Below are 25,478 nucleotides of genomic sequence, written 5' to 3' on the forward strand. Positions count from 1 at the left end.
AAGAGAAAGAAAGAAAAGTAATAAGCAATTTCTTTCACAATTAAAAAAAAACAAAGGCAAGTATTTGTACTAAATAATTATAACTTGGAGTATTATTTGAGATGATTGGACGAGTGGGAGTGACTACCTACCTGCCACAAGAGGGGATTGTGAAGTGCCTAAGGTGGGAGGTTGTACAATTTTGTGGAACCCTGGGGCATGCTCACAGAAGCTGAGGGTTCCATGGAACTCTGGGTAAAATAAAACATTCTGTGCTACAGAAATAAAGTAACTGTTTGTGAATCTTTCATGAGGCTGCCAAGTATTTGTAAATCTTTCAGGAGGCTAACTATATTGAGTCAGGAGCCAAAGAGAATCATGGACCATAGAGCACATTACAGCACTTCAGCCTGGATTGTAACCAATGCATGTGTCACTGAGGGAGGACCTCCACTGGATGATTGCTGTTCTCAAAGGTCCACTGAATTTGGGAAGCAACTTGCAGGGCAATATATTATTATTATATAGCTGTGATCAGAACTGCAGGGCCGCTGAAGTGGAACAAGCATATGGAAGCTCACTGGGAACTGTATTTTAGATCCTGGCCCCTGGGTGTGCTTCCTTGTTCTCAGTAGTTCCTGAAGACAGAAGGAACAATAAATGCACTGGATTATTTCACATTGTCAAATGATAAATGTCAGTGCATTCCTTATGCCCTTGCTGCTCCTCCTTATGCAAACTGACTCCTCCATGAAACAAAAAACTAATTGCACCAGTCTGCCACCGCTCAACTCTCTCCCCCTTCCCCTTTCCTACTGTATTGTTTAATTTATGCCAGGGCTCTGGAGTGGAAACTGTTTTTCATATCAGAGCTAACCTCAGATTTAGGAGAATATACAGGTTTCTAAGCATATGCAGAGAGCTCTTCCTTCGACACTGAGAAACCACTGCTCTCCCCCCCCCCCCCCCAGTTATTATAGAGGAGCAAGGGTCCCTTTCAGGGGACATGGCAAGGATTCTAGACAGGCTCGAGCATAGCAAAGAAAAACCTCGTTTTAGGAATTTAGCAGAGAAGGTAGGCTTCTCTTTCCCCTCTCAGCACCCGCCTCTTTTTGCCCCGAGGTGCGTGCAATCGGCCGCCCCCGCGAGGCCTCCTCTTTTCGCCAGCTCGCTTCGCCAGGCCCGCGCTTGCCGACAGCAGAGGGCGCAGGAAGGCCCCGCTGTCGCCATAGTTACCGCTGGGTGCGTAGCGGGACTTACGGAGCTGACGCAGTGGGCGGCCCGGCGGGCGGAGGCGGCCCTGGCACGAGCGGAGGCGGCATTAGAGAATTGGGGCGGCGGGGTGCGGGGTGGCTGCCGAGCCCCGGGATGGAGGCGGCGGCGGCAGCAGCGGCTGCGGCTTCGGCCCGGTGGCGGCGGCGGCGGAGACGGCGGCAAAGGGGTGAGCGGCTGCAGGGACGTTCCCGGCGGCGGCGGCGGTGGTGCCGGGAGAGCGGGGTGGGGTGGGGTGAAGTGAAGGGAGGGCGGGTGCTCCCTCTGTCGCTGCGGGCGAGGAGTGAAGGCGCCCCCTTGGCGTGAGCGGGGCGGGGGGCGGAGGACACCTCCTGGCTCCTTCGCGGCGAAGGGAGGCCGTTGCGTCTCCCGCGCGGGAGCGAGCTGAGAGGCGCCCCTGTCCTGGCATATGGCAACGCGGCGGGAAGGCAGCGGGTGCATTCGCCTGCCCACCCCCGCAGCGCCGCCGCTGCCAGAGGTGGAGGGCCCCGTTGCCATGGTGAATGGGGAAGCATCCCTCTCCCCGCTCCCCAAACCCCGGCACTGCCGCTCCGCCGGCATGGCCGCAGGATGGGTAAGGAAGCAGCGCGCCCTGGAGCCTTCCTGCTGCCCAAAAAGGTGCCATCTCCGCCCGCTTCCCCTGATCGGGGAGGGGACTGTGCGGTGCACAGCCTGCGGCTTGGAGCGGAGGGAAAGGAGCAGGACGTGGGGGCGGGAGGAGGCGGAAGCGCATCCTCGGGTGGCTCTGGCAATGGCTTTTCATGTGGCCTTGGGCTGCGTCTCCCTTCCTCCCCCCGGGTCCGCCCAACGTCCTCTGCCAGGACTAGGTAGGGTGGGTTGCTTGTGAGATTCATTTGGGCGTCGGGAACTCGAGGAGCCGGGGTTGGGGCTCCCGGGTAGCAGGCGCAGATGGATGTGCACGCGCGTGCTTGCGTGGAAAGGAAGGAATTTTGTGGCCTTCGGCACAGCAGTTTTATAACGATCCGTTTTTGCTGAATTTAATCTGGACATTCAACACCACGGTGGTTTATGTTGGGCTCATACGGAGCTGGCGGTCTGAAGCTACTTCCTTTATATATTCTGGTGTTCCTGTCTTGGATTGCAGAAGAAAATGTCATTCGCGTTTGCATGTGCATTATGGGGGCTGGATTTGTATTAATAGGCATTTACTTTGCAGGAAAAGGGGGACTCTTTCTATATCTTGAGGGAGTGGTGGAAGGAACTGGTCCTTTATATCTGAGTGGGTTGTCTCCTCAAGAACATACCTGCTGGGCCTGAATATCAGGCAATATTATCACTGGGTGCAATCTGTTGAAAGTTACATGTGCTCAGATTACATTGAAATGTAATGAGACCTTGTGGTATGCAGTGTGATCCTATGCATGCTTGCTCAGAAGTCCTTTTCAATTCAGTGGATACTACTTCTGTGTGTTTAGCTTTGTAGCTTTTGTTCCATTGACTTACACATAATTTAAGCATGCCGCATTTTGATAGGACATTGTGTTTATGTTTGGATTATTAGGTTTGGCTTAGTTCAATTCAGTTTATAAAATCTGGGAATTGCATTTCTTAACCAGTGGAAGCCCCAAAGAAACTTAACAAACAATAAATAAAATGCAAAACATACAATACACTGTATATTAAAGTATTCCTTAAAATGATAGAATGCAAACATACCGCAGGATTCTTCCAAAATATCATCTAAAGAATAATTATCCCCATACAAAACTAGAATTGACACCAAATGACCACCAAAAGCTAGGTCACTAGCTATCCAAATGCCAAGAAAAATAAATATGTATTTGTGTCACCACAAGAGGAGCTTATATTTTCCAAAATTGGAAACCTGTTTTTTGTTGCCATGCTTTGGACATCTCTTGGAGGGAGTTACACAGAGAAGAGGCTCAGATTGATATATTTATTTCACAGGTTTACAGGAAGCTGCCTTATCCTGAGTCAGACGACTGGTCCATCTAGCTCAGTACTGTCAACACTGACAAGCAGCAGCTGTCTAGGGTTTCTGATGGGAACATTTCCAGTCCTGCCTGGAGATACCAGGGATTGAACCGGGGATCTTCTGCATGCAAAACATGTATTCTACCACTGAGGTACAGCCCTTTGTATATATTTATATCCTCCCTTTCCTTCAAGAAGCTCAAGGTGGCATACACGCTTCTCCCACACCCGCTTTATCTTCACAACAACCTTGTGAGGTAGGCTAGGCTGAGAAGCTGTGAGTAGCCCAAGATCATCCAGTAAGCTTCACAGCTGAGTAGGAATTTGAACCTTAGTCTCCCAGATTCTAGTTCAGCACCCTTATTGCAGGATTCTAGTAGATTCATATGGAGGGAAATGGCTATAATTGTCTAGAAGTCACACACTGAGATGACAACAAGACAAATTTTGGAACACACTGCCTCAAAAGCCTTACAGACACAGGCAAAAATTGTTAAAATGGAATTGGGGGTTAAGCCTATAGCCAGGTTGCAACTATGGTGTGTGTTTTTACACGCTTGTGATCTGGACTGGACAAGTACCCACTTGGGCATTTTATATTAATATTACATGACGCAGCCAATGATATGATTGTGGATCTGTGAAGGATGCCTGTGGGAAGGGTGGTCAAATAGTGAATGTGTTTTAAGACTTTGGTATACAATCTCAGTGGGTGGATCGCTAATTCAATGCACTGGATTATATCATTTCTTTGGTTGATGTGCAGTGGTATTCCTAGAGAAGACAGTGCTGCTCACAGTGAAAATAGATAAAAGAGCTGTTTTCTAGGAGTGTAAATGGGTAACATTTGATGTACTAGTGATTTCTTGGATCAAGTGCTCCCCTCCCCCCTTTGTTTGATGACCTGGCACAATTGCTTAATTCCGCGCTGTTTCTACCAAAGTCTTGCTAAACAGAGCAGGTCATGAAATTCAGTGTTATAATAAATAATCGAGAGTATTCTGGGTACTGTGTGTGCTATGATATCAAGGCTCACAAACCTTCTGATTCAGGAATGTACATTTTGTTTCATTCATCTGTTACAAAGACATCCTCGTGATAATAATGAGCTTAGTGGAACAGATGATTTTTGCCTTTTTAAAGTAGAGAGGTCATACCATTAAGTATTGTATTGCCTATTATGCTATATTCATGCAAACTAATATTAACAGTATTTATGATACTTCTGTTAGGGCTTGCAAATTTTGTCCCTGCTCCATCTGTGAAATAGCACAGATAAGCTCCTTACTGCCAATAGACTCTTATTGTGTGGATCAGAACTTCTGCTGAAGGTGAGCTCGGAAGACAGAGTCCCACCAGGTCGTCCCCCACCCCAACCTTTCACTCATTGCAAAGTGAAATTGTATTCAGCACTGGTGGTGAAGCTACAGCCACTAAGTCCACAAGAGGGTTTTGGTAATAGTTTTGTTATTATCTCGTCTGCAAGCCATCCCATACTCTGAAATTCAGTGTTCTCCACTGAATATATGGAGGAGGGAGAAAGATTGTTTTCTGCTGCTCCAGAGAAGCGGACACGGAGCAATGGATTCAAACTTCAAGAAAGAAGATTCCACCTAAACATTAGGAAGAACTTCCTGACAGTAAGAGCTGTTCGGCAGTGGAATTTGCTACCAAGGAGTGTGGTGGAGTCTCCTTCTTTGGAGGTCTTTAAGCAGAGGCTTGACAGCCATATGTCAAGAATGCTTTGATGGTGTTTCCTGCTTGGCAGGGGGTTGGACTGGATGGCCCTTGTGGTCTCTTCCAACTCTATGATTCTATGATTCCATGAGATGAAGTGCATTTTCAGCTGTTGCTTGGGCCTTATTTATAGTGTTTTACTGATCAGAAGGTCGGCGGTTCGAATCCCTGTGATGGGGTGAGCTCCCGTTGCTTGGTCCCAGCTCCTGCCAACCTAGCAGTTCGAAAGCACGTCAAAATGCAAGTAGATAAATAGGAACCGCTACAGCGGGAAGGTAAACGCCGTTTCCATGTGCTGCTCTGGTTTGCCAGAAGCGGCTTTGTCATGCTGGCCACATGACCTGGAAGCTATACGCCGGCTCCCTCGGCCAATAATGCGAGATGAGCGCGCAACCCCAGAGTCGGTCACGACTGGACCTAATGGTCAGGGGTCCCTTTACCTTACTTCTGTATTGTACTGTGATGTAAGTAGAAAAGTTGCTTGCAAGCTACTGTTGGTCTTATTGATCAGAGCCCCACCCTTCCTTCTTTGATCATGCCCATTAGCAATACCACGTCATATCTGTGTTGTTTCTTCAAAGAAAAAGACAATTTATGAATTTCAAAAGAAAATGGTGCCATGCATTGCTAAAAAATTGTGCCGTTACCAAGGTTTAAACTGTTCTGGGTTTCAGCCCTGCAATAATCTATTTTCAGTACTAAGGGTGAGCCCTCTAATATGTGAATAAATAAATAAAAATGCTTCTGAACATGTACTTTTACATTAGTATTAAGTTACTGCAGTGGGCACCCACCCTTAGAAGTGAGGAGAAATGGATTCCAGGGCAAATGCCTTTACTCCCATGCAGACCTTACCCCTGCACCAACTCAGTTAATAAGATGTTTGTGGGGGTGTTGCAGTGTTAATACTGCAGCAGAGACTGGTCTGCTGTATGAGTCGTGCTCAATGTGGAAAAAGGCACTACTGTAAACGGAGGGAACATCAAAGTTCAAAACTATTTGACACTTTGATGCTCATAGTTCTGAAGTCGCCAGCATGGCACTCGTGGGGACAGTGGAACCACTGCACCTGCCCCATGGCAGTTGTGGATCCTCTTAAGTGCTGTCCTCACTGCCCCTTCATCACGAAGTGACTTCCCCTGCCCTGAAACATACAAGGAGTTGAAGGAGGAGGTTAAAGGCTCGGAACAACATCTTAGCAGAAGAACAGAAGAAGCATACATGACTGAGAGGATGGGAGGGCAAGGAGAACAATCTGGGAGACTAGGGGGAAGAAAATGTAGCATCTGGGGAGGAGAAAGTGGGGTGCCACAGGAATTGGAGGAGAGAGAAAAGGAATACTCCACTTGGAGTAAAAACCTAGGGATAGGAAGAGTTGCTCTATTTGTCATGTCTGTGGATGCCCGCAGCAATTACACCAGAATATATAAATGCAGTTGCAGAAGTGATGCCTTATTTTCAGGGCTTAGCTTGAAAAACGATGGAGTATGCAGCAATGATTTGGCCAGAGGTTATAATGGAAAACAGAGAAGTGTGTATCATCAGGCAGTTACATCTCTACAACACTTCTGCATTTCTGAAAAAGTGATTGCTTATACAAATATATAGTTGTTTGCCTCATCACACAGACCTCACACACTGATTTCTGATACTATACTCCAGTGTAATAGAGAGGTTACTGCATTTTATATTGGGTAGCAGGAGGAAACTTCTGTGTGATCAGATTGTGCAGAAAATGCTCTGAAGTGGTGGCAGCTGGGAAATAATAGAATTACAGTACAGGATAGCATAAACTCCTGTATTGGTAAGTACTCACCTGCCATAACTTGTTTTTTCATTGGTTACATTGGTTGCTGCTAGGCATATCTGTATGGTGAGCTGTGTTGGTAATAATGGATAAGTATAGCTGAAAACATTCCAGTGGTCTGTAGCATTCAAACTGAAATTTATTCTGTATGGGAACAAGAAGTTTTGCTCTGAGAACCACTGTTTAGAATGTGTTTGTGCAAACTGTTAGATAGCACATGTGAAATCTTAGTAAAAATGACACTACTACCATATCAGACTCATTTTATGAACTACTCACGCAGCATTTTTTTTAAAAAAAAGAACACAAGGAGGCTACCTGCTTCCCTTGTGGTAATGGTACACTGATTTATGAATCTCTTACCTTCTGCCTTAATTTTTAGGTCTTTGACAGTGACACATTGTCATCAATGTTGAGACATATCTGCCTTCCCCTAGGTAGGTAGGTAGGTAGGTAGGTAGGTAAGTAGGTAGTTAGTTAGACAGATGATAGATAGATAGATAGATAGATAGATAGATAGATAGATAGATAGATAGATAGATACATCATCCTAGGTAGCAAAGCTTTCCTCCTCCACAGCATGGTGACTGTCATATATTGGGAATGTATTGCATAGGAGTTAGGGGTAGTCTACTATACAGTAATGGCTGAAATATAGTTGAACAATGTGTTGTTGGCTGGTAGTATGATTAAGCTCTAATAGTCTTTAGGCCAAAGGAACAAGCTACTGCCTACACATACCAGAAAGTCTAGTATTTTGAAGCAAGCCTTAAGTAGGCTATTCTCTGTCTATTAAATGCGACCAATCACTTCACAAAGCTTACTTACTATTTTGTAATCCTAATAAAGATATTGCCCAGCTGTGGATTTTGAAGTTTATAAAACTTGACTCAGGAAAACATACATGGACAAAGTCTTACTGGAAAGTATAAATAATCGCATGCTTGTAGCAGGAACTACTGACTTAAAGTTGAAGAGTCATGTAAGTAATGTGACAATAACTGTTGAAACGGATGTTTATCTTCTCTATTGGTAGAGCTAAGAGGAGAGTAAGAAAGCTAGTTCCTCAAATGATTACAAATGATGGTTTTCATTTTAAAGAACTGAAAACAATTGTGTAATTAGGGAGAATAATCAGCAATGTAGATATAATATCTGGGTACATAACTTTCTGCTATCGAATCAGAAATAATGATGCTAAATGAGTACAGATAATTACGCCCCCACCCACTTTTTGTAAAAGAAATATTCCAGAGAAGACAGGTTCAGTTATTGAAATTAATTCAATGTAGCACTATGGCAGTCTTTCAGTCAGTGCAAGATTTTCAGCTTGCCAGATGGCATAGTCCCTCCTCTCTTCTCCCTGAACGCTGTTCTGGAGTTCCTCATGACACACACACCCAGCCAATTTCAGGGGAGAAAGCCCTGTTGCGCTAGTGGATATTCTTGGGTGGGCTTCTGCTGTGGGACTGGTTAGTTGAATCCTGCCCATTATATTCACTGTACCAAGTTTTGTAAGAAGACACTTCATTTAGTATGTGTGTATAGAGTACCATGTTATTTGAGACTTTTGAAATGTATGTATGTAGATTTGAGTGTTGAGTTACGGTTCACTTGTTCGTGTATTGAGTAATACAGGAAACAATGTCATGATAGAGTGGCAGTTCTTTGTCTCTCAGTAATGTTATAATGTTATATATATATATATATATATTATATAATGTTATCAGGGACGCAGGTGGTGCTGTGGGTTAAACCACAGAGCCTAGGGTTTGCCGATCAGAAGGTCAGTGGTTCGAATCCCTGCAACGGGGTGAGCTCCCATTGCTTGGTCCCAGCTCCTGCCAACCTAGCAGTTCGAAAGCACATCAAAGTGCAAGTAGATAAATAGGTACCGCTACAGCGGGAAGGTAAACGGCGTTTCCGTGTGCTGTTCTGATTCACTAGAAGCAGCTTTGTCATGCTGGCCGCATGACCTGGAAGCTGTATGCCGGCTCCCTCGGCCAATAATGCGAGATGAGTGCCGCAACCCCAGAGTCGGTCACGACTGGACCTAATGGTGAGGGGCACCTTTGCCTTTACCTTTATTGTTATAAATGTCTCTTAATACTGAAAGCCGAAAATACAAATTTGGAAACTTTTTCTCTCCCCCCTCTTTCACACATATAATCTACTTTCAACAGAATGCTTTGTGCCAGTGCTTATCTGTGAAATTTCTTAGGGCTCCTTGTGAGAATGAGCAACAGATTGTCATGCAACCCAAGTAACATTACAGTCTGAATGAGGATAGCATCGCAGTGTGGTCTCCCAGAATGGGAAGCTAACAACCTAAGACTAACCATGTCAGTTTGGAAATGAGTCTGTTAATTTGAATAGATCAGCTCCGATGTGTTCCAGTCAGCATCATGGTCAATGGGAGTTGTACTCCAAAACGTCTGGAGGGCACCAGGTTGGGGAGGATGGAATAGATTGAGAAGCTGGGCCAACTTTTATTGATTATACAATTGTGGAAGAATAAACGTCTCTCTCTCAATGATAGAGCACACATTTTGTATGCAAGAGACCCCAGGTGCCATTGCACAGACTAGTCACTGTTCTACCATGTAAACTCAGATCTTTAGAGCAGGGGAAACACTGTGAAATTAAACAACTGTGTTATCATATGTAGTTAGTTCCCAGAGGTACATCTATCTTTGTGATTCTGTGTGTATACAATGGAGATATGTAGTGTAACGTGCATTTGGTATGGAACACGTAAGTTGAAAAGTGCTGCTGTAACTTCTGTCAGTACTTCACATCTGTGTGGTATTCCCTGTACCTCAATCCATACACATGTACTTCAGTGCATGTATAATGCTAATATATAATATTGCCATGCCAAGGCGTATGCATACATGCAATATATTGTCCTAGATGATCCAATATTTCTCAAGCAGGTGGGTCAGTCCATGTGAATAGGCTATTGTTCCCAGTAGGCTTTGTGCCAGTATGTAACATCTTTGGGGGCAAGTGAGCATGGAAACAAATGCTATGGAGTTTATAGTCTTCCTTCCTTCCTCAGGGTGTGGTTTCTTTGATGTGAATCAGTGCCATGAATGTCAATGGGAACTGCTTGAAAAACATGAAAAAGCTATTTTGTCTTATGATTGAATGACTTCTTACACATCATGCCAAAAGGAATCTTTGCAGAATAAGAAACACACTAAATTTGAATACATGAGTTGTTTCTTTTCAAGAAATCACACTGAGATGGCAGATGCTGTCTAACTAGTTTTGCTGTAAGGCAAGCATTTAATAGGCATAACACATACTGTAAGGCAGAGGTTTTCAACCTTTTTGAGTCCACGGCTCCCTTGACCAACTACCTTCTTTCTGCAGCACCTCTGTGGGGGTCAGGAGCCCAGTTATGTCACCCCTTGCCTGCAGAGCCGGCAGCCTCTCACCCTTTTTCAAACACCCTCCCTTGGGGTGTTTTCCCTCAGCCCCCTCTCCACTCTCCGCTGCTGCCCCTGGTCTCTGAGCTGCCGCACCCCAAAGATATCACACTGCCCCACAGTGTCCTTGGAAGAGGATGCCCCCAGCCTTAGTGGCCCAATGAAGACTGACCAGAGGTGAACATGGGGCCAGCACCTTAACTTGGGAGGTAGCAGTGGCAGCAGCGGGCGCTGCCAGGCCTGCATGGTGGAGAGGCTCACCGGGCACTCAGTTCCCAGGCAGGTCTTGCACGCAGAAAACACAAAAGAAGCCAGTGCAATGCCTGTCTGCCCACCTGCCTGTCCGGCCTTCCACTTGTCTGTTCATTCCCAACAGTAACGGCTGGTGGACTGGCTGGCTGGGCTCCCTCACCCACTTGCTTGCGTACTCCGAAGCCTTCTCAGCTTCTGTCAGCCAGCACCCCCTGGTCAGCCCCAGAGGCACCATTTGCCTGGGGAGCATGTAGCCAGGGCTGCTGCAACAAAGACTCGTGCAAGTCTTTGGGAGGCAGAGACGCAAGAGGGCATCAGTGGAGGGACAAAATGAGGGACAGAGGCCAGTGTTGCTCACGGCACCCCTGACCATCATTCAAGGCACCTCAGGGTCCCATGGCTGGCACACTGATTGAAAACCACTGCTGTAAGGCAACTGAAAGCTAATTTGTGCAAAAATGTATGCTACTCCCACTCTTTATTAGCTTCTGTAGCCATTGGTTTAGGTGTAAGATTCAAGTCTTCGTTTGAACACATAAGATTGACACTTCTTTACAAACCTCTGAAGTATAGTCAGAACTTGGAAGAAAAAAAGTAGTTTCATTTGAGCAAGGAAAGAGAGATGAGATGTTGCAATCCAGTATGAGATAGAAAGTATCTGTTGTGGGTATAAACTTTTATCGTAATAAAAACAGTGGACTTCATCAGAACCAAGCTTAGTATCTTTTGACTGCAATCCTTTGGTGGATAAATCCACACTATGTGTTTTTGACCCTGCCTTCTGTTATTTCCATTCCCTCTATTTGAGCACAAACCAAACATGTACAAAGAGAGATTTACCTGCTCTCACACCCTTAAAAAACCACAACCAGCTATGGAAAATAGCAAAACTTTTAATTATGATTTATTTCCATTGTGCTCCTTTTATTTATGTTGCTATTTTATTGTTTTTTCTAACACCCAATATTGTGCACAAATAAGAAGGCTTGCAAGTACATACAGGTAGGTGGAAGCAAGTAAAAGTAAAAAAGGGATCACAAATCTCAACCCTCTAAAGTTGGAGATTTCAAAAATATTTGAAAAACATTTACTACCCCCCCAACAGATCAGTACAAATAAATTTATCTTTTTTAAAGTGGCTGCTTTCGTGCCAGGCAGAGCCTATCCAGAAATAGACACAAGCACTGCCATAAAAGAAATGAAGGTAAAGGTGAATGAGGGGGCATGGATATGGAAGTACCGTAGCTGAGAAGATTTATCCATCCAGCAGCACAAAAAGCACTGTTGGGATGGGTAGAGTGGTTAGGTTTTGAATTTTTAACTATTTGTTGGATTGTCCATGGAGGGGGAAATGAGCAAGATTGCAGTTGGTTGAAGGGGATGTCATATGGATGGCCTTAATTTAATGAGAAGACAGAGTCTAACCCACACTAAAGGGCTTCTAATTTTTACATGCCAATATATCACAAATCATGGTGGGTGGGTGCGCACGCGCGCGCACCATGCAAACATCACAATGTGGGAAAAACCATGAAGCCAGCCAATGCTTCTCTTGATTTCTGCAGTCCCTGTTAACTCTGCCAGCTCAGCTCTGCCCTGCCTCCTGTAGGGGACAACGAATCACAAGAGCAGGCAGTGGCAAAAATCACAGTGTGGGCAAAACTTTGAAGCCAGCCAATGCATCTACATAGCTCCATTCATATTTCAGACATTGTGATATATCAGTATACAGTGGAACCTCGGTTTATGAACACCTCGGTTTATGAATTTTCGGTTTATGAACACCGCGGACCCATCTGGAACGGATTAATTCATTTTCCATTACTTTCAATGGGAAAGTTCACTTCAGTTTATGAATGCTTCAGTTTATGAACAGACTTCCGGAACCAATTACACCCATGCTTCAGTTTATGAATGCTTCAGTTTAAGTACTCCGCGGACCCATCTGGAACGGATTAATCCACTTTCCATTATTTTCAATGGGAAAGTTCGCTTCAGTTTATGAACGCTTCAGTTTAAGTACCCCGTGGACCGTCTGGAACAGATTAATCCACTTTCCATTACTTTCAATGGGAAAGTTCACTTCAGTTTATGAACGCTTCAGTTTATGAACAGACTTCCGGAACCAATTGTGTTCATAAACCGAGGTACCACTGTATCAGGATGTTTAGCTGGTGATATATCACAGGGTTGAAAACCAGATATTTCCCAGCTCTAGTCCAGAGTGCATGTCCAACTACACTCAGCTTTCTCTTGTCTGTGTATAATGAAACCCAAGAGGACAGGATCACATCCTCCCAAGGTTCCCTGAACTTTCACTTGGTTGATCAGTTCCTCCCTGTTAGTGAGGACCAGGTCTAAGAGAGATGGCCCTCTTGTGGCTTCTTCCACCTTCTGGGAAATGAAATTGTCAGCAAGAGAATTGGGGAATTTGTCTAAACCACTGAGCCTAGGGCTTGCCGATCGAAAGGTCGGTGGTTCGAATCCCTGCGATGGGGTGAGTTCCCATTGCTTGGTCCCATCTCCTGCCAACCCAGCAGTTCAAAAGCACGTCAAAATGTAAGTAGATAAATAGGTACTGCTCCAGCGGGAAGGTAAACGGTGTTTCCGTGCACTGCTCTCGCTTTGCCAGAAGCGGCTTAGTCATGCTGGCCCCATGACCCGGAAAAACTGTCTGTAGACAAACGTCGGCTCCCTCAGCCAGTAAAGCGAGATGAGCGTCACAACCCCAGAGTCGCTTGCGACTGGACTTAACTGTCAGGGGTCCTTTACCTTTACCTTTACATTCTTGGCAGAGTTTGAGTTCCAACAGATATTGGGGTAGTTGAAGTCTTCCATGACTACTATATCTCTCATTTTTGAATATTTGGTAATCCGCTCTAGTAAGGCACCATCCAAGTCTTCAGTCTGGCTTGGAGGTCTATAGAAGACACCAGTAAGGTCCCTGCTTAGCATTGCACTATATGCCCTGTTCATTTCTGTGGGAGAGATTTGAGTTCATGCTGAAGTTTCTTACATTTAAATCAAGAGGATATAAATAGTGTTTGACTTTGGGTGGGTTGGACTGACTGGGTTTTGTAACCAACATTTTAAAAACCTTTATCACTCCCATGAGTTAGCCAGCATTAGAGTTGTCAACATTTGTTGTTGTTTTTTGAGGAGGGGGAAGGAGCCTTGGATTTACTAAATGATGGCTGAGGGAAATTACACCTAAAGCTTTTCTTTATCATCATGCTAGCAAAAGCTTAACCTGCTTAATTTCTGTCTGTCATGCCCTAGTTGAAGATGTTAGGAGTTCTGCCAGGAAAAAAAGTGGTCCTAGCCAGAATGTTGTAGTACTGTATTCAAATACTGCAAGAAGAGAGGAAAGGATTTATCTGGGCAAAGAGTGGATAATGTCTGTATAATACCTAGCACAATTTTAGCTATTTAGACAAGTTAGGCTTATGAAACCCTTCTTGCTTCCCTTAACCTGTTAGAGATAGTGATTGGAAAGATTCAAGAGCATAATTGCTTTAGCGCCTAGAAAACTGAAGCCCTCATTATTAATTTGAAATCTTTTTCCAGTCACTTTAATAGATTCTGCTTATTAGTTTTGTTTTCTAGTCCAGATCTATTGAAACAGAGGTCTGCCTTAATAAAAATCAAAAATGTCTGGGTATGTTTTTAGTTTTGATCCATAGTTAGCTGCAACAGACAGAAAATAACTTTTTCATATATAGCAGAGGGGGTACTTGTAGAACTCATGATGTTTTTGGTCTACAACTCCTGTCATCCCTGATCGTGCTAGCTGGCAAACTTGGGAGAGGAAGAAGGTATCTGAAGAAGTGTGCATGCACACGAAAGCTCATACCAAAATAAAAACTTAGTTGGTCTTTAAGGTGCTACTGAAGGAATTTTTTTATTTTACTTGGGAGAAGAAGTTCAGCAACATAGGGGGGGGAGGGTCCCCCATACCTGTCATAGTTGGATTCAGCTGCATTTCTGATATGTAGATGTATGCATTGGTGATAAAATCAACGGTGGATTTAATAGATAAACCTTTTGCAATTTTACAAAGGCTTGAGTGAAAGATTGGGCTAACTACCATAGTCCCTTTTCTGTTCTGTTCTGTTCCCTTTCATTCTCTTCTGAAAATCTTCCACTGTAGCTAAACAGCAGAGCTAGGTTTTGTGATACAAGACAACAGAACAGAGTAAAACTTCAAATCTATTTTGCTTTATTCTTCAGAGTGGTATGCTTGTGTTTTCTCCATTTTGCATTTATCTTAGAAAGTGTAGAATGAGTTCTCCAGTGGAGCACTTTCAGTTTAATCCAGGAAGTTTCTCCTTCTTCTAGTCTCAGAGTGAGCAGTTCCAAGAGGAGGGAAAGAAGTAGAATTTCAAATCAAGTGCTCTCTGAAATATATTTAGCTTCCTCATCCTAATGCTTGTTCCAGGATACAGAATTTCAAACAGAGCTTGATTAATCAGCTCTCTCTGCTGGGAAAATTTGTCATCTAAACCAGTTGTTCCCTGCTGTTACCGGTAGTTTAGTGGCCTTTGTTATGCATTGTTTTCTGCTTACTACTTTGTAGTCACCAATATGAAAATCTAGCAATTAGTCAATAAGATAATAGCCCCTATAAAAATCCAAACATAGGTGGAACCAAATGGGAACAATTAACTAGCTGTTGGAAGCTATTCAGCTTTGGAATGATAAAAGTAAACTTCTTGTTCAGCCTCTCCCTGCTCATAAAATGATTTTAAAACCATCTATTTGCTAAGTATCATATATTCTAAAATTCCATATATTTGAAAATCATCTCATTGTCATCAACTCTTTATTGTGCTTATATACATTTCCCTCCAAACAAGTCATTGTAACATACACAAAAGGAGATTTAAATCATTTTACTCAGGTAATCAGATATCAAATATGTCCACCCACAACATTTTTTTAATTTATAAAACATATTTGTAGACTGTCCTCCATGTAAAATATCTAGGGAGTGTACAACAAATACACAAGTACATAAAAATACCATAAATACAAAATGATACTAAAAATGACTGGTTCATCTTGAAAAAGTTTAAACAACTGAATAGGCCTGCCAGCATACAAAGATCTTCAAGAGGCATTTGAAAATTAGCAGCAAAGATAGTGACCATTGAACTTCTTTGTTCCAAAACCAGTGGCAGATCATGAAATAAGTAAAGCGTAGCCTCTCTTCAATATCTCTTTTTACCTCTTATCTCTGCTTGTTTTGTCTAGTTGAAAATGGAAGTTTTAATAGCTGCTACTGTCCTACCAGAAATTTATTTTCAAGCAGGTAGATAGATGTTCTTGGTTAATTCCAAACAGAAGTACATTCAACTGATGGGAAATCTCTTCATGTAAACTTTTTCAGCTCTGTGTTGAGAGCAACATACTGGTACTTTCATGAGGAGTATTATATTCCAGTTTGTGGTACAAAGCAGCTAAGCCTCACTGGAGGAAAGAGATTCAGTTAAATCCAAAGTAAAACATTGAATGTTTTTCTAAAATATATCCCCACCTTCAAATATTCATTCAGGGGAAGCAAAATAGAGTATAAAATGAAACATATAAGGTTACTAAAGGCAAGGGATTACAAATACAGTGATCCAAACCTGTGTCTTTTTGTGTGTGACTGTTTAATTTTGATTTTCATGCAGTTGTATTTTTTCCTTATTTTAATATGTTATTGAACTTTTGTGTTCTTGAATAAACAAAGAAACAAATAAAAGTGTATGTGTGTGTGTGTGAGAGAGAGACTAAAGGATAAAATAGTTTTCAATCTGCCATGTTTAGGTAAGAGTCTTGGTTACCTGAGTTCCTTAAGGGTCCTTCTTTTGCTTATTCCTCTAGGGAGCTAAGGGCAATTAATAGGAGTTCTCTCATTTCCTCCTGTCAGCAACCCTCTAATATAGAGCAGACTGAGAAACAGTGCCTTCTCCAAGGCTGCCCAGAGAGTTTTCTGATTTAGCCCAGCTTTTCCTTGTCCGAATCCAGCTCCCTGCCCATTACCCCAAACTTAAGTGACTGTGAGTGCAGTCCTAACTCCCCCTGTTGCTGGCTTAGGGGAGGTTAGGATGGTGTATAGAGGTCTCTTCCAGCAGGTGCTGAGGGAAATAAGTCCTCTGGGATGTTGATGGTAGCATCTGAAAGATCCAGGGCTTTGTGAATTCCCAAAGGGGGCCAAATCCTTGAGCTCATCTGCAACAAATTAGCAACTCCCCCTTCCGCTCTGGCAGCAGGACTTTGGATGTAGTCGTGGATTTGCTGCTCCACTTTCTTCTGCTGCTTCTGCTGGGGTAGGTGGGTGGGCTTGCTTTATAAATATAAAGGAGACCAATACCTTTGTGCCTTTAAGCCTTATATGGAGAAGGGAATTTCTGTAAATACAGTTTGTTCATGCAAGGGTAAGGAAAGGTACAGCTGATACAGTTCCTTTCCTACATTACTATTAAAGACACGGAAGCCTTGTTTGTCCTTGCTTTGGGTCACTCAAAACACCCAATGTCAGGTTCTGCAACTGTATTCACCACGGTTGATGAGAGTGATGAGCTTCAGCCCTCCTCTCAATTTTGAAGCTGGGATGAGCAGGTGGAGGGTCACCTTTCCAGTTTTGCTGTGGAGGCACACAGGGCACTGAAGAAGCACAGCGCCACAGCAAGGACAAGTTCGTTTCCTCCCAAACTGGAGGAGGCTGGCTGCATGTTTGGCTCTTTACTTCCAGGGTGCTTGGTGTGCCTCAGAAGCACAGCATAGTTCTAGGAACAATCCTTCCTCCCTCCAACTTGGAAGCTAGGAAGAAGATCAAGGGACTGTTCTTCACCTCACATAGTGTTTCAGGGATTGAGTATAAGGTCAGGGGTGCAGCCCTTTAGGGAAAGGAGAGGTTTGGTGGTTGCCCAGCTTTGACTGACTATCAGACCAGCAAAAAAAATTGGACCACCCTGTTCAGTATTTAGCATGGCTAAATCAACTGTAGATTTGATCCCAGCTGGGAACCAGAATTTGTGAAGCAGACAGGTGGAATCCACAGAGGTCCACAGTGTCCTGGGTTCCAGGAAACACCAAATTGCCTAGAACAATGATCAAAAGGCTAGTTTTTGGATGGCTTCCCATGCACATTCAAGAGCAATAGTTTGCTAATGGTGAAAGGATAACTGTTGACATCTGCCTGTCTTATATTACACAACTTATCTGTCAAGATAAATACCAATATTAGTAACACAGAACAGCCTATATTGTATTTCTACCACACTACAACTTGCAAATGTTTTGTGGTAATACCTTCAAGAACATATCAGCTGATTTTGTTATAACATCGTATTAAGAATGATTGTTTACTTTATTAACTACCACTCATTTGGACAGTTGATAAATGAGTGCTTTTCCATTCTATAAATACCTACCTATAATTATAAGCATCAGTAAATTTAAACACTTTGGGTGTAGTTGATATTTATTGCATTCTTGCTTATATAAATGTTTATGTTACTTAGTTTTTGTATAGGGCATCTGTTAAAGACACTCTACATTTCATATGTAAGTTTGTGATGGTTTGTTTTTAGACAGTCAAGTGTCATTTTTTAAGGGTTAGGCAGGCATTCCCAAACTTCGGCCCTCCAGATGTTTTGGACTACAATTCCCATTAACCCTGACCACTGGTCCTGTTAGCTAGGGATCATGGGAGTTGTAGGCCAAAATATCTGGAGGGCCGCAGTTTGGGGATGCCTGGGTTAGAGAGACAAAAATGGGAGTCAAAGGAAAGCTCCTACTCAGGAAATTGGTATGAACTATGTTGCATTTGAGAGGTGGGAATGTCTCCTCCTAAAATTCTATTTTAGTATTAAGTTGATATTTCATTTCATTGTTGTTGTTTTTATGTTCCGTTGCCCTTGTTTCCAAAAATGAGAATAAAAATAAATTTAATATTTTTCTGATCTTAGAGCAATAAGCTTTTAGCTTGATTAAAGCAAGCTGTACAAATTGTCACAATAAGGTTAGCAGAAATCCAGTAAAAAGTGTTTGCTGTGTTTTGGAGGATGGGCCAGTGGGAATCACCATTCGCTCATCCAGTTATACAGTATATGTATAAAAAGTGGTGATACCTTTCAATCTGGAGGCATGAGTTTATCTTACTCCCACTTACTGTGTTCCTATTTCCATGTACTGTACTGCATTGTTTATTTCTGAGAAGGACTTTGCTGTCCTACTTTACAAGGTAATTGCATGAAGTATGAGGGACTATGTTGCTTTCCAAATAAATATGGCAGTTTTTTTCTGTGTTCAAATTAAATTTCTACAAATCCTAACTAATGCCTAAAGGCGATTTTTCTACATGAATATATATTGCAGTTTTGCTTTGCATATGTTTTGAACAATATGCTTAGGAAGTGGCAGACTTTTTATCCTAAAGCAACTGCTTGTTTACTATGAAAGTTCACTGCTTTGTATTAGCAGACAGAAGCTATGCGTTTGTTTTGAGGAATGTACACAGGAGACCAAATCTCAGCTGCTAATCCTTCCTGCTTACTGTTCCATGGTCTTAAAACTACTGTTTACTGTAGATTTGTGTCTCGTTCCCTTTCTAAAGTTTGCTTTTAAGAGGAACAATAGCTGTTGTTCAAGTAGTGGAATTTTGCTTTGTGACGCTTCATCTTATGTGAGAAGGTAATTTGTTTTTGGACTTTTGAGTCTTATTTTTCAAAGCATAGATGTATTTATTGCAATTATAAACTGGCTGCACGCATTCATTTGAAACTGAAGCCCAATTATAAACAGTAAAACACTGTGTCACACACATGACCCAACTCAGGCTTATGAATATTCTTTTCAGGGACATTATTAGCTCAAGGAATACTTCTCTTTACCCTAATCTAGAGGATTTTTATAGGTGCACAGGGTCAGAGGAGAGTCTGCATAAATACGGAACCAGACTTGCAGACATCTACAGAGGTTCCCATTTGAAACATGGATAAGGAATCCTGTCCGGCGTGCAGTATTCTTATGGATGTCTATGACCTAGTTAATCATGTAATGTTGCCTTCTCTTTTGTATGAGAAGGAGGGGCAAAAGAACTAGGCAGGCATTCTTGGCTGGAGAAGGTAGGTGAAGGGAGGAGGAGGAAAAAAGTGGGCTGTTGCAAGAAGTGTTCATTCTGCATAAGGATACCTGATAGGTAGTATAGATTTATATATTGTCTTATGAAGTGTATATAGCGTAGGGCGCAAATCATTTCTGCAGAGCCTACCAAATTATTTTCAGGAGAACACTGCATGTCCTTAAGTATGTTTACTGTGGATACTGGAAGTATACACATGGAAATAAACATGGATATATATGTTGGCTGAGACAAGTAAGTGTGAGCTTTCTGGTGGTGCAAGTAGATAAATAGGGACCGCTCCGGCAGGAAGGTAAACGGCGTTTCCGTGCGCTGCTCTGGTTCGCCAGAAGCAGCTTTGTCATGCTGGCCACATGACCCGGAAACTGTCTGCGGACAAACGCCGGCTCCCTCGGCCTATAGAGCGAGATGAGTGCCGCAACCCCAGAGTCGGACATGACTGGACCTGATGGTCAGGGGCCCCTTTACCTTTACTTTTCATAAATGTGCTTATAGGTGCCCACCTTCTCTTATACTGTTCCTGTAACTCATTGTTTGAATTACAGAATTTGTGTGCAGTTGCTATCTATACCGGTAGGTAAGGACTCTTATGCACTGATCTTTGAAATTGGACAAAAGTGCTTTGCTTCCTTTATAACTGTAAGTCATGGGTTTTGTCTGGCCTTTCTGCTCTGAAACATGCTTCATTCGTATGGTAATGAATTAGCCTGACCCAAGATGCTACTTAATGCACTAGTCCATAGAGTCAAAGTGATTAGCGAGATAGAAGCCAATAACCAAAGTAAAACAATTCATCTTATTGTCTTTTGGAAAAGACATATTGCTCATAGGTACATATTAACAAGTGATTTATTTCTTTGATTATATGATACTTCCAGTTCTGCCAGTTTATGCAGGAGAATAATAAGCAGCCCTAGGAAAAAAATATGTAGATAATAGTCTTATGACTTATATGAAATTAGTAGCTTCATACTGAATTAGCTCTGTTTTTCCAGAGCATCCAATCTATATATATAAAAATGTAGGCATTGCGCGTGCGGAAGTCACAGCCTTTCTCCATAACTGCTGAACCGTAATGTAACAAATTTGGCAACAACGTCCATGCCCATCAGGGAGGGATCTGGCATAATTTTTTTTTCAAAAAAACACACCTTTCACACCTAAAATAATGATTAAACACAAAAAGTGGCGCCCAAATTAGACGTCACCACCAGAAGCTCTGAAGACTCCAGCAGCATCCAGTAGAAAGGAAGATCGCACGCTGCTGCCTCCAAAGCTGTGCCGCCAGATGACATCACAAAATTCCACAGCAACCAACTGAAAACAGTCCTTTTGCAGAAACAAGGCCCAGCTTTTTCAATAGGCCACAGCATTGCCAAGCAGGGAAAAACAAACAGAATAGGGCCTTTCACAACGGGAGTGGGATGGGCCACAGGGATGAGGCACAACAAAGGGAGGGGGGAATAGCCATTGGGGGGGGAAGAACCCTGAGTCAACCAAAGCAGTGGGGGTGGGTTGGGACAGGTAAAACTGAGTAGGCTGCAGCATTGCCCAGCAGGGAAAAATGAGTAGGCCTCACCATTGCCCAGTAGGCCACAGGCAAAAACAAGGGGCTTTCACAACGGGGGGGGGGTCACAAAGGGAGGGAGGGGAAACACATAGCCATGAGGAGGAAGGAATAACCCTGAGTCAGCCAAAGCAGTGGGGGGTGGGTGGGTTGGGACAGGGAAAACTGAGTAGCCCGCAACATTGCCCTGTAGACCACAGGCAAAAACAAACAGAATATGGGCCTTTCACAGGGTGGGGGAATCACAGGGATGAGGCACAACAAAGGGAGGGGGAACACATAGCCATGGGGGGGTAGGACCCTGAGTTAGCCAAAGCAGTGGGGGTGGGGACATTTTCAGGAACACACGTGGGTGGGGGAGTCTTATTTTTGAAACTTAAAGTAGGGGAGTCATGGTTGGGACAGGGCAGGTGAGGGGACTCTAAAGGGAGACTCTGCAGGTCCATTTAACAGAAAAAGGTCCATTTAACACAAAAATCCACAGCAACGCGTGGCCGGGCCAGCTAGTAATAAATAAAACATTCCCAAATGTCAGGAGGTCAGACCAATGGGTCATGGTGGGTGCTGAGGGTGGTGGTAGAATAGGAGGTTAAGCAGTTTTCAATCCTGGATCGTGAGATGGGAATAATAGGTACCGGTAGGTGGCATGCACAGATAAAAATTAATTCAGTTCAGAATCTCTGTTGTAAAGGGTGCTCCAGGTAGTGGCAACAATAAATTTCACAGCCTGCTGTAAATCCGAAGCTTTGTGATAATTTCCTTTTTAATGTTAAATGTCTACCCATTTGGTATGTTGCCTGCTGGAAAAATGCCAGTGTTATTATTATGAAAAGCAGCCAGTGAGTTTATTAAGGCTGAGCAGTTCTGATCTCTGGCTTCTCATTTCCAAGTACAGTACAACACTATTTGGTTATTACTATTTGCTTTAGTTTGCAAAGTGCTTATTTGTTCTTGCACTAAGGTGGGAACTGAGACTGAAAGAGAGCAACAGAGCAACAAAGCCACCCAATCAGCATAGGACATTGAATCCAGTGTTCTAGGTCTATACTTATCAAACGACAGTATCTTTCATAGCTAGATGTTTAAGTATTATTTTCTCCTTTACAGGGTTCTGTAGTTGTGTCTATGTCCTCTTCACCCATAGCTTAAAAACAAAGAAAAATCAACTGTTGTACAAACCCTTTAGTAGTTTACTAATAAGATGTGTTCAATATGACCTTGAATTACTTCTTAGCCACTACTTAATGTTTAAATATTAAAAGGAAAGGGTAGAAATAATAATCCACAGTCAAACTGCACCAACCATGCCAGAGGCGTCCTTCCCATAGAGGCTAGTGGCTCGTTGCGCCAGGGCGCTGGCCTCTCGGGGGCACCCCAGCAGGGTGCAACGAGCCACTAAGCCCTATGGCTCCGCCGCTGCTGCCACCTCCTCTCCCTTGGCTGCTGTGAGTAACTTCCCCCTCCTCCCTCCCTCCCTCCGCGAAGGACAGGGCGGCTACGGGGCGTGAAGTAGAACTGCGGGGAGAGGGGGGATGTCAGTGCACACACTCCCCCCCCCACGCTGCGGCCACGACCTCTTTATTATTTGGGGAACGCAGAGATGTATTGGTGGGACTCAGAGAAAGCCGTCCCTCCCCCACCCCCGCGCCTTGATTTATAGACTCTGTTGGGCTTGGAAAAGCAACTTTACAGAGTGATTCTTTTTTCTCTAGTAAAGCTTCTTTGGTGGTGCAGGCAGGGACTTCCTGCTGCTGCTGTTTCTGAAGTGGGGTCTCGCTGTAGTACTTTGCAAATGTGGACAGTTTTGAGAGAGTGTGTGTCCCTCCCCTTCTACCTTCCCTTGGCTTTCTCTTTATGGTGGCGGGGGTGGGGGTGGGGTGGGAGATACCTTGCATACTGGATGCCCTGCAATTAACTCTCCTCTCCCCTGCACTATATGCAGTTTGCGAAGGAAAGATATTAAACCTTTAAGAACGTTTCACCTGGGCAGCAGCAAGAGCGCCAGAGGCGGGCTGTAGTCAGGTAGCCCCGATGGTGCCCTCTGCCCCAGGCTAAATTTTGGGAAAGGGAGGGGACGCTGGAGGGACCTTTGCGCCAAGGCGCCGGATGTGCTTAAGACGGCCCTGAACCATGCTTATGCTGCTACAACACAAAGGCCACATGTACAACAGTTAGAGAAACACTGAAATAGAGGCTGGGATTTTCTCGAACAGAAAACTCACCACTTGTTGAAATCTACATTGTCTTATTTTGTTATGTCTTTGCAATAGATACCGGTAGCCCTCAATATGGACTAGAACCTGGTTGTATTAGGCACTGAACAATCACTTAACAAGGGGATTCCCAGTCATGCCAGAGTGACCCACAGGTTCCAAATGAAGTAGTCTCTCACTTGGTCATGACAGCATCTTTCTGAAGTCAGCATAGTTGTACACCAAGCTACATCTGCAGGGTTGTCTCTTTCAGACCTTTCATTATTGGTACACTTGTACCATTATGCTCCTACAGAGAGAGAGAGAGAGAGAGAGAGAGAGAGAGAGAGAGAGAGAGAGAGAGAGAGAGAGAGAGAGAGACTTGCATTTTAAAACAAAGAGCTATTCTGAAGTAATTTAATGCTTGAGTTGAACAAAAGACAGGAAACTGTTACTCTCTTGCTCTGCTTCAGCGCTTAAAAACAGAGATTTTGAATCCTCATGGAATGGGGCAGTGATCACTGCCAGGGCAGTAAAGCCGTTTGGAATGCAAGGGGAAGGGCAAATACATGTACGTTTACATGATGTGTGTGTCCTGTGGTCATGAGACCTTGGGAGGCCTTTGGAAATCCAAATTAGTGTAGGGGGAGAAACTCTTACTTTCTGGAATGTGCAAATAAGGTGTTTAACTCATGGTGAACATAGGTTTGAATTGCATAGCATCAATATGTTCTTTAGCTGGTAAGGTAAAGGTAAAGGGACCCCTGACCATTAGGTCCAGTCGTGACCGACTCTGGGGTTGCGGCGCTCATCTCGCATTATTGGCCGAGGGAGCCGGCGTACAGCTTCCAGGTCATGTGGCCAGCATGACAAAGCTGCTTCTGGGAACCAGAGCAGCACACGGAAACGCCGTTTAGCGGTACCTATTTATCTACTTGCACTTTGACGTGCTTTCGAACTGCTAGGTTGGCAGGAGCTGGGACCGAGCAACGGGAGCTCACCCCGTCACAGGGATTCGAACCGCCGACCTTCTGATCGGCAAGCTCTAGGCTCTGTGGTTTAACCCACAGCGCCACCTGCGTCCCCCTTCTTTAGCTGGTAGACAGCGACTACTTTCCTTGCTGATGGTATCTACCCTGTTGAGTTTGAAAACCACAAGGATTAAGCATTCTTTAGACAGGAGTTCTGATTTCATTCAGTTTAGCTCACTTCACTGATTTCATATTTAATAAGTTTTTCATTTTTCCTTTTGCATTTATTCTCTATTTAGATCTTAATATCTTAGGCAAAGTCAAGAATAAGGTCTAGTACTTACAGAGGTTGTAAACCTGTGGCTGTCAAAAGGGGATGGAGAATCTTTTTGGCCCAACGGACTAGATCTTAATTCCCCCATCACCCCTTTGACATGTGGGTGGGGCCACCTACCTGTCAATTATCTGGTGTCTTGATGATGTCAGGTCACTGATACACGAGCAGTCCCTCCCAACCACCTGTCAAAGTTGACCTGAAAGTTGGGGGAAGGAGTCTGCTTCAGTGGCAAAGTAGCAACTCACTCACCCACCTCAGCTGATGCCACCCAGTGATGCCAGCTGATTGACAGGTGGGCATGGTTTGGGGGGGGGGGATTGGACCTCCTGACAGACCAAACACTTCTCACTCCTGCTGTAGTACATCACGTTTCAGATAGGGGCTTACATGACTGAATATTTCTCAGTAGCCAAAACAGTGCTGTTCATAGAACGCTAGCTTGTCAGTAAGAAGGCTAGACTTTCCCTCTGACATCTAGCATTGTGCAGAGAAGCATTCAGTCATGAAATTTGAGAAGAGATACGCCCCAGACAGAGATACCTTAATGAGAAATAGGCCTAATTTCAATACGTTTTAAAAGACCCTTTAAATGAATTGGACTAAAGTCAGTTGTGCCATGTCCCATTTATTTTTGTGAGAAATAAACATGTAGAAGCAAACATGTAGTGCACTGGGCTGCACTTACTACAGCTTGTTTGGTTCAGCTTCCAGAAGCTGGAAGAACACAACTTCTTCTTATCCTAAGATTTGAGTGGGAATATTAAGAGTTGTTTAGTGGGTAGTACCAGTAGTAGGAATAGCAGCAGCAGCAGCAGCAGCAGCAGCAGCAGCGACTGCAAAC

The 25,478-nt window shown here is 43.8% G+C and overlaps 1 protein-coding gene across 4 annotated transcripts in view; it reads left to right on the forward strand.

Moving 5' to 3' along the window:
- Positions 1-1,283: 1,283 nt before the first annotated feature.
- The window catches only part of DAGLA (diacylglycerol lipase alpha), a 97,789-nt gene continuing 73,594 nt past the window's right edge, over positions 1,284-25,478 (forward strand). For 2 of the 4 annotated variants that reach the window (XR_015948756.1, XM_088665246.1), the window contains exons 1-2: positions 1,284-1,420; positions 3,181-3,359. The gene's annotated coding sequence lies outside the window, so the exon portion shown is untranslated. Of the gene's footprint in view, positions 1,421-3,180; positions 3,360-7,600; positions 7,734-25,478 lie in introns of those variants that run through there. The other 2 variants (XM_088665274.1, XM_060276986.2) reach the window with 2 other exon arrangements.

Source organism: Zootoca vivipara, chromosome 1, assembly GCF_965207765.1.
Source record: "Zootoca vivipara chromosome 1, rZooViv2.hap1.1, whole genome shotgun sequence".
Taxonomy (NCBI): Eukaryota; Metazoa; Chordata; class Lepidosauria; order Squamata; family Lacertidae; genus Zootoca; species Zootoca vivipara.